Consider the following 9,973-nt stretch of genomic DNA (forward strand, 5'->3'; position numbering starts at 1 on the left):
TATGAAAATAAGGTTATTACATTTCCTGAAAAGGATGTATTCATCTACCTTTAGGTATTTGCACATGGGATCTATTGCTTTTTACCCACTTTAGAATTAACTAATGCTCCACCCATGGGGAGTGTTGGAGGAATCCACAAACAATAGAGGGCCTGCATATTTTAAGATATGTGTTTATTTCTCTTATGCTCCAGATTCTCATTCCTAAAATTACCCTGGACAGTAAATTCAAAATAAAAATATTTTTCTATGATACTTAACGTCCCAGACTCTAGTGTTTTTCACACAGGCCCAAATCATCAGCAATAACTTCTTCTCAGTCTGGTAGACACTGGGGGACATGAGGGACTGTGGGTCTCACTGGGATGTGGGGGCAGGAAGGAGGGACCTGCAAGCTCCCCCCCCACCCTTGGGTGCTTCCCAACACCTGAAAACCCCACAGCTGTGTGTCTTCTGTCTGCAGAGATTAAAAAACAAAATTGGCAGATTTCTTGTCACTCAACAAGACGTGGACTCCATTCAGTGAATTGTTCATAGGTTTGCTCTCACATGAGTCCTCCTGGCATAAATAGGTCCTTTTCCAGTACAAATCTTTGAGATACTTACCTCTAAAGGCAGGATCAGGACCCTGGAGGTTATAAAGAGAATCACCAAGCAGAAACATCTCTCAGGGTGTTTCACAGTCATAAGAGGGACAGGGGTCATGTAGCTTCCTTTTTGGCCACACACACACACACACACACACACACAGCCTTCTCCTTCCTCTGAGTGAATAGTGTGTCTGGGACTCTGCAGTTTCCAGGCTTCTCTGTTCTTCCAGAAGTCAGGCTCAACCTGTGCTCACCCAGCAGCCCTCAACATCATAATATCCAGATGGTAGAATGCTCTTCAACAGGAAACACTGGGGACATCCATAGTTACTGGGGTCTTGTCACCAGGGCAGCCAGGATGGGCTCTGAACAACTGCTCTCCTGGGACGAGGCTGGTGCTCAGGTATCCCTGGGGGAGTCTCTGTCCATGTGGGCAGCTCAGCCCCTGATCATCTCTGGGCTTCAGTCAGGGCCTCAGGCTGATCAGCACATTGATTCTGGGACAGCAAGCTCGGGTGTTTCCCACAGAGCTCAAACCTTAGTGGAAGTAAGTCACATGCTCCCTGTGCTCTCAGGGCTGGGCTGTCAATCCCTCAGTCACCCCAGGGACACCTTCCAGCTAGGCTGCATTCTGCTGGAAACTCTTCTGTCCCAACCCAGGGTACAGGACCTGTGAGCTCAGGGACACTCTCCCAAGTAACTTCACCTCTCCTCCACTCACATGTGGGTTATTAGACAGAAACATCTGGGTCTAGTTAGCCTTGGGCAGTAAAACTCCTTCCTGTAGTCATCAGTGGCTGAATGAATAATGGTTCCATCCTGATCATTCTAGACACATTTGCTGGGACTAGAGTTGTGCTCTCCCCAGAGAGTGGTCTGATCCCAAACCCTCTGTCCTGGAAGCTCTGTCTGTGTTTGGTAATGTTGTCAGTAGGATGGTTCTGAGTTCATAGGAACAGGCCCCTCAATGGGTTTCCTGGGCACCACGATGACCTTTCTCACCTGGGAGACCAGGTNTGACCTTTCTAACCTGGGAGACCAGGTGCAAGGTACAAATATGTGATTTTAGAAAACAGTATAGAAGCCCCTATTCTCCTGAGAACAGAAGGCATTCCTGTTCCAATCAATCTTACTGAATGGGATTAAGTATAAAATAACAGACATTCTTTATAAATACGAGGTTGGCTCAGTGGTGACTGACACAGACACTCCGTCAATAGGTCCCTGTCACAGCATCTGCGGCTGTCACTCCTTCTCTCCTAGAACTTGCTGCAGGTTTGTCCTTGTGCTTTAATGTCAGTGCCACACACAGCCTCATGTGGCAGGGCTCCTGCAGACTTGTGTCTGTGCTGGGAAGACAGATCCTGGGAGGGAATCATAGCCCCAGTGTTTAGAAGACTGTAGTTTCAAGCAGGAGGAAGAGTGACAGGTGACAAAGATGTTCAGTGTGTAACCTCTAGGAATGCACATGATGGCTTCTACTCAGAACCTGCAGTGAAGAGTTCCCCATCACCTCAGTGGTGAGGGAATCTCAGAGGAAGGAGAGCCTGCAAATCTGGGAGAAGGCACATAAGAGGAAAGTCCCAGCATCCCGCACAGAAGGGACCATATGTCCGTGAGGACTTGTCTCTGCTCTGGATTTGATCCTGGTCTCTAAGAGGAGTTTGTATAAGACACACAGCTCACTGCTGACCCAGGAACAGGCAACAGAACCACAGGCAGACTCACTCTGCAGACTCTTAGTTGAGCGTATAGTGAACCCTCCAGTAATGGGAAGTGACATATAGGAACACCTGGTCAGGCCCTAATGCAGGGAACAGTGGGCAAAACAGTTGAGCAGGTGGGGTTCCAGATGGGTCTGATGGGCCCTGGTTACCAGTCACACAATAGTTTCCCAGAATCTGGACACCAGGCGGCACTCGGGTCCCATTTCTGAGGAGTCAGGGGGGATTAGAGCTGGGACCTGCCCCCTGGCCCTGCCTGTGCCTTAGGCTCAGGGCCCACATCTGGGACTCCCATCCCTGTCCCCACACAGCACCTCCCCTCCCCACTGACATCCTGAGGCAGAGGGGCCTGACCCAGGGCCAGGGAGGGGTCAGAGAGCTGGGGTTTCATTTGCATGGATGGGCCCTCCCTCTCTCAGAGGATGAAGAGGGGAAGGGAGAGTTAGGGGAGGCTCTGCTCAGCTGTGGGGCACAGAAGTCAAGATCAGTGATGGTCTCCACCATGGCCTGGTCCCCTCTTCTCCTCACCCTCCTCGCTCACTGCTCAGGTGACTGGATGCATGGACAGGGGAAGGAGCCCTAGGATGTCCTGTGGGTTTTGCTTCCTCCTCTTGTCTCCAAACCCCAGCATCACCCTCTCTGTGTGTCTCCCCCTTGCAGGGTCCTGGGCCCAGTCTGTGCTGACTCAGCCGCCCTCCGTGTCTGGGGCCCTGTGCCAGACGGTCACCATCTCCTGCACTGGAAGCAGTTCCAACATTGAGTATGGTTATTATGCACATTGGTAGCAACAGCTTCCAGGAACCGCCCCCAGAACCATCATCTATGATAATAACAACCAACCATCGGGGATCCCGGATCGATTTTCTGGCTCCAAGTCTGGCAGCTCAGCCACCCTGACCATCACTGGGCTCCAGGCTGAGGACAAGGCGGATTATTACTGCTCATCGTGGGATGACAGATTCAGAAGTCACACAGTGTTCCTGGCCTGAGGGGAAGTGAGACAAAAAACCCACTCGCTCATCTGTAGAGGGGGACACATGCCAGAAGTTCCTGCTCAGCTTAGCCTGTGATGCTCCTTTTTCCTTTGCTGATGCCCTGGGCCCAGGTCCATCAGGAACATTGACAGAGAGCAAGGCTCTCTTGTCACTCCTGTCCTCGGAGTCACTCAGAGCAGCCCATTACTCAATAAAGAGTCTCCATGTGAAGAGAAATTTCTTGTTTCATCAGCTGGGGTGTTTTACTTCTAGGCTGGATCATATTAATTTTTTTCCTTCTGATTTTCAAATACATCAAACATTTTATTTTGTCTCTGACCATATCATGGGATCTCAGCACTCCCCATGTGGTGCTGGAAGAATAACTCAGTCCTGTGGCTTCAGAGATTATTACCTACTTGATTATAAATGGTGCTTCTGCCTAGTTTTGTCTTGTTTCCTGATTCTTTGAGAAATGAATGCTCACTTAGATTTGCAAAAGTTTAAAAAAATCCCGAAACTTTTGTCCATGGAATAAACCTGCTCATGAATGTTTATAGCAGTTTCATTGCTCATCACTAAAAACTGAAAGTGAGCAGAAATCTGTCCACAGAGATTTACCCCAGGTTTATATCTAATCACCCAAACATGGAACCGAAATAAGATGCCAGCAAATAGGCAGCACATTTATAAAAAGGGACAGAATACATAGTATGGTTAAAGTTACATCACATATGGGAAGCAGCGAACACTCTGGAGAGTGCAAACATCTGCAGTTCCCAGGAGGATAAAAATGACAACAGAGTTGATCTTGTGAACAAAGGAAAACGTCTCTGAGCAGCAGAATAATTCTATACGACGCTGTTATGGCACTGAAATGACACAATGACACTGTCAGAGTCACTGAACACTGTACAGCCACACGACAGAACCCAAGAGTGTGCAGGTACAACTCATTTGGGAGGTTTGGAGCCCGGAATGGGGCACGGACTATGACAGCTTCACGTACCTGCAGCACAGACCTGTGATCCCCACTCAGCGCTGGGCTTGGGGACGCTGCTGAGCTGAATGATTGTGAAAAGGAGCAGAGCCCATCCGTGTAAAGTCGTAATAGACTTCGTGCGAGCTCTGTGCTCTAGTAGGTAAGCCTGTGTCCTGTGGGGAACAGGCGGATTATGTTGATGGGGCTGTGATGTGTACAGGAATTGAATAGATAAGTAAAATGACGGATGGAGTTGGATCCCGATTTCTCACTTTGAGAAAGGGAATTCAGACACGACCAAGGGAGAAGGCCTGAGGGAAGCCTGTAGTTGGTCATGGATTAGAGCTGGAGCTGGCAGTTTGGAATCATTTTTCATTTGATGGAGTCTGATAAGTGCATGTGGAAACAGTCACCACTAGGTGCACATTCCTGGATTAGCCGACTCACCTCTATGCCCTTTGTCTGTCCGCTGAGCGGGACTGGAAGCAGTGACACCTCATAGCCATGAGATACATTGCCCCACATTTTGCTTTTTAATACCATTCTCCTGGGAAGAGATGCAGGCTTCTATGGAGAAACATTTCATTCCCAGGGTCACCTGGGTGGCTCAGTAGCTTGAGTGTTTGCCTTCGGCTGAGGTCATGATCTTTCCTCCTTCTCCACACCTGAGGCCAGGCACAGACAGAGGGACCATCACACAGAACAAACACATTTGCATGAAGAGTCTGGATCAGGGAGACCCTCAGGGAAGAGAAGAGTAGAAAACAGGGGAAGAGGGGTTTCAAGGCTCAAAGTGAGGCCTCAGCAGCTGAGTTCAGGAGGTATCTACCCCTGCCCTGGACATCTCTCCCCTTCAAGCCCTTCTTCAATCACTGGACTGGGGAGGTCCTTTGAGGCAAATTACAGGATGTGAGGGACACATTTTTGCCCCCTTTTCTCCTGGAATCCAGCACATGTGTTCAAGCATCCCATTCCTTCTACCATGTTCTCTCCCTACTTCCAGGGTCCAGGTCAGACTATGCTGGTCTCACCATTTACAGAGTTTGGGTATCTGTGTAGAAAATAAAAATATAACTATGCATGCATGCATATACACAGGAAGGAAGATATATAATATTTATAATTTTATATGTTAAAATACATATTTATATAATATGTATATATAACATATAATGTGTAGTATATAATCAGTAATAAAATATTTTCACTCAAACAAAAAGCAAAGCAGAAAGCATCATGAGAGAATGTTGAAACATATGCAAGACAATTTCCAAGAACATTTAAATAGACAGCATGTGACCCAAACACATTTCTAATCCTAGAAAATCCTTGGCACCCAATCAACATGAACAGTAGTAGATACGNTGTTAAAACATATGCAAGACAATTTCCAAGAACATTTAAATAGACAGAATGTGACCCAAACTAATTTCTAATTCTAGAAAAACCTTGGCACCCAACCAACATGAACAGTAGTAGATACGAAAATTCTAGGACCGTTCCATGTGTTAATATAGACAGGCGTCGTTGAGCGTATTAGCTTGAAGAATCCAACATCGATTGGTACAATTCCCCTTGACCTCCAGGTAAGAACGGGCTGAAAGCAGGTCCTTTCTGTGGTCTCTGGAGGTGAGCTTTCAGGAATTATGGAGGGGGCTGCAGACAGCAAGAGGTAATGAGTCATGTGCCCAGTGTCCCAGCAAGAGTCTCAGTCTCTCAGTGTCGATTCTTAAACACTTTGGGATAGGTTGATGGGGATATTGGACACACTGACAAAAGACACAATTCTGTTCCAGCCTGTGGTGGGCAGCATACACTGTGGTCATTCTTTGATACAAAGCACAGATCAAACAGACCCCTTATTTGGGCCAAGGGACATCTTCCAAGGGCCACCAGGGGNTGGAGGTGAGCTTACAGGAATAATGGAGGGGGCTGCAGACAGCAAGAGGTAATGAGTCATGTGCCCAGTGTCCCAGTAAGAGTCTCAGGCTCTCAGTGTCGATTCTTTAAACACTTTGGGAGAGGTCGATGGGGATATTGGACACACTGACAAAAGACACAATTCTGTTCCAGCCTGTGGTGGGCAGCATACACTGTGGTCATTCTTTGATACAAAGCACAGATCAAACAGACCCCTTATTTGGGCCAAGGGACATCTTCCAAGGGCCACCAGGGGAACTGCTCTCTGCTCCTTCTGCATTGTCATGGGCTCCTGGATTCTTGGATTTTTCTGTAATACCTGGTTTGCTGATTCTTCTATTCACTCCTGGATAGAGAGAAAGGGGGGGTTGTTTAATGGGTACACAGTTCCCATTTGGAATTATGAGAAGGGNCACAGTTCCCGTTTGGAATTATGAGAAGGTTCTGGAAATGGAGAGTGCTGGTGGTACACAGCATCATGGGTGTGCATAGTGCCACTGAACTGTACAGTTAAAGTTATTAAAGTTTTGAATTTTACATTTATGCATATTTCACCATAATTAGAAAATTACTAGTCCAAAGACAAAACTATATGTAAAAGTTATTCTCACAAAAACTCCACAGCTGAATACAACCACTGAGCTTCTTTTGCTTCTTTTTAATTAAGACATGCTAGACTTCTGTCCTCCACTCCCCCTAAGATCCATCCCTTGCCTGTCCCTGTCCGTGACCCACACCTTCTCATGCTTAGCTTCTCTGTCACTTGTGCTGCTAATACCAGGAGGCCTGCTGCTGTTACCTAGGTCAGGCTTTATGAGGTCAGTGGAATGTTGTGGTTGATCTCCATGGGATCCAACAACACAGCTCTAAGAAGCCATGGTGAGTGGGCTCAGTCTTGGCAGGAATGGGGTTGAAGAAGACTGCAGATGTGCCACCTGGACCAGCCCAGCTCTTCAGTGAAGTGGAAGTGAATCTTGAATGGGTAGTGGAGGAGAAGGCCTATTTGCATTGTCTGTATCCTTCAGATTGACATCAGCAACAGGGCCTGTCATTCACACCACTGAGTGATGCCTTGAAAGTTTCCTACAGTGAAAGTGATGAAATAGCATCCAGGAGAAGCTGTTCTTAAGACTCACATTATGAAGCTTGGGGACCTGAGCAGTGCAAGGGCTGTGCTGTCATCATACAATGCTGCCATCTTTGTGGCTGTGTCATTGTCCAACGTGCCTCAGCTGAGCCCCTTTAGGGTCTTCTTTGGTAAAGGATCGCTCAAGGTCACTAACTCTCCAAAGGCAGCCTGCATGCAATGACTGGCTGCTGCCTGCTTCCATGACATAGCACTCAAGTTTCCCCCTCAGGACTCTAAAAGGTCATCGCAGCTCCAGACTCAACACAGAAGGGGCTGAGTTTGGTGCAAATATATTCTTCACCCCTGAACAGCTGGTGACCTTGAAGGTATCTATGGAAAATCTCTATTTCAGTGTCTGTTGCTGGGAAAATGATGGGGACAAGGAACGTCTGACACTTCCAGGAATGTAGGCTGGAGATGGCTCCTCCATGAAACATGAAGATCTGGTTAGGTTGTTACAAGAGAACTTAGGGGCAGGGAGAGGGATGTTCACCATTCTTGTAGCTGTGGGGACTAAACGTTCGGTTTGGATACGTCTCAGCTTGTTTCAGGAAAATCACAACATACAGCATGTAATAAAGGATTGCAACAATGAGGAAATGTGAGACAAGGGCTTCTTTATGCCTATTTGTTTGTACTACAAAGTGAACATGATTTAAGGAAATACCTATTTTTTTAACTAAAAAAAATCTCATAAAACTGTCTCTCCTCTCAGATGACATGATACTCTATATGGAAAACCCAAAGAATCCACCGCCAAACTACTAGAAGTTATAGAGCAACTCAGTAATGTGGCGGGATACAAAATCAATGATCAGAAATCAGCTGCATTTCTATACATGAACAATGAGACTGAAGAAAAAGAAATTAGGGAATCCATTCCATTTACAAGAGTACCAAAAATCATACGTTACCTCGGAATTAACTTAACCAGAGATGTGAAGGATCTATATTCTAGAAACTATGAATCACTCTTGAAGACATTGAAGAAGACACAAAAAATGGAAAAACATTCCATGCTCATGGATCAGAAGAATTAACATAGTTAAAGTGTCTATGCTACCCAGAGCAATCTACACTTCCAATGCCATCCTGATCAAAATACCAATGACATTTTTCAAAGAACCAGAACAAAGAGCCTTTAAAATGTGTGGAACCAGAAAAGGCCCTGAATCTCCAAGGAATTGTTGAAAAGGAAAAACAAAGCTGGGGGCATCACGTTCTCAGATTTCAAGCTATACTACAAAGCTGTGATCACAAAGACAGCATGGTACTGGCACAAAAACAGACACATAGACCAATGGAACAGAATAGAGAATCCAGAAATGCACCCTCGTCTCTTTGGGCAACTAATATTTGATAAAGGAGGAAAAAACATCAAGTGGACAAAAGACAGTCTCTTCAATAAATGGTGCTGGGAAAATTGGATGGCTACATGCAAAGAAATAAAACTTGACCACTCTCTCACACCATACACAAAGATAAACTCCAAATGGGTGAAAGATCTTGATGTGAGACAGGAATCAATCAATATCATAGAGGAGAACATAGGCAGCAATCTCTATGACATCGGCCAAAGCAACTTTTTTCACGACACATCTCCAAAGGCAAGAGAACAAAAGATAAAATGAACTTGTGGGACTTCATCAAGATAAAAATCTTCTGCACAGCCAAGGAAACAGTCAAAAAACTAAGAGGCAGCCCACGGAATAGGAGAAGATATTTCAAAATGACACTACAGATAAAAGACTGGTATCCAAGATTTATAAAGAACTTCTCAATCTCAATACACAAGAAACAAATAAACAAATCATAAAATGGGCAGATGATATGAACAGACACTTCCAATGAAGACATACAGTTGGCTAACAGACACATGAAAAATGTTCAAAATCATTAGCCATCAGGGAAATTCAAATCAAAACCACACTGAGATACCTCCTTATGACAGTTAGAATGGCAAAAATGGACATGGCACGAAACGACAAATGTTGGAGAGGATGTGGAGAAAGTGGATCCCTCTTACATTGTTGGTGGGAATGCAAGTTGGTACAGACACTCTGGAAAAGAGTGTGGAAGTCCCTTAAAAAGTTAAAAATTGAGCTACCCTATGATCTAGGCATTGCAATACTGGGTATTTACCACAGAGATACAGACGTAGTGAAGAGAAGGGCCTTATGCCCCCCACTATTCATAGTAGCATTGTCCACAATAGCTAAATTGTGAAAGAAGCCAAGACGCCCTTCAAAAGATGACTGGATTAAGAAGATGTAGTCCATATATACAATGGAATATTACTCAGCAATCAAAAAGAATGATTTCTCAACATTTTCTGCAACATGGACCGGACTGGAGGAGATAATGCTAAGTGAAATAAGTCAAGCAGAGAAAGACAATTATCATAGGATTTCACTCATTTGTGGAACATAAGAAATAGGAAGATTGGTAAGAGAAGAAAGGGAAGAAGAAAGGGGGGTAAACAGAAGGGGGGATGATCCACGAGAGGCTATTGACTCTGGGAAACAAACTGAGGGCTTTGGTGGGGGAGAATGGGAGAGACTGGTGATGGGTATTAAGGAGGGCAAGTATTGCATGGTGCACTAGGTTTTATATGCAAGTAATGAATCATGGAACTTTATATCTAAAACTAGGGA

General features: G+C 45.5%; 1 pseudogene; it reads left to right on the forward strand.

The window, feature by feature from the left end:
• The first annotated feature begins 2,784 nt into the window (after positions 1-2,784).
• LOC117798017 lies at positions 2,785-3,303 on the forward strand (annotated as a pseudogene).
• Positions 3,304-9,973: the final 6,670 nt, after the last annotated feature.

The sequence above is a fragment of the Ailuropoda melanoleuca genome, unplaced genomic scaffold (genome assembly GCF_002007445.2).
Source record: "Ailuropoda melanoleuca isolate Jingjing unplaced genomic scaffold, ASM200744v2 unplaced-scaffold2228, whole genome shotgun sequence".
Taxonomy (NCBI): domain Eukaryota; kingdom Metazoa; phylum Chordata; class Mammalia; order Carnivora; family Ursidae; genus Ailuropoda; species Ailuropoda melanoleuca.